Below are 218 nucleotides of genomic sequence, written 5' to 3' on the forward strand. Positions count from 1 at the left end.
GGTGAAGCATACACATAATCATATAAAAGCATTTTTAGGACAAGTAAACTTCATCAAGAATGCCTAGTTCAAGTCTAATTTTATAAAAAAGGTTCTTTTGCCAAAGGTTTAGTGAAAATGTCTGCTTGTTGATTATGAGTATCAACAAATTCGACAGAAACATCTTTCTTTTGAACATGGTCCCTTAGAAAGTGATGTCTTATATCTATATGTTTGGT

The sequence above is a fragment of the Lupinus angustifolius genome, unplaced genomic scaffold, assembly GCF_001865875.1.
Source record: "Lupinus angustifolius cultivar Tanjil unplaced genomic scaffold, LupAngTanjil_v1.0 Scaffold_332, whole genome shotgun sequence".
In the NCBI taxonomy this organism is placed as follows: Eukaryota; Viridiplantae; Streptophyta; class Magnoliopsida; order Fabales; family Fabaceae; genus Lupinus; species Lupinus angustifolius.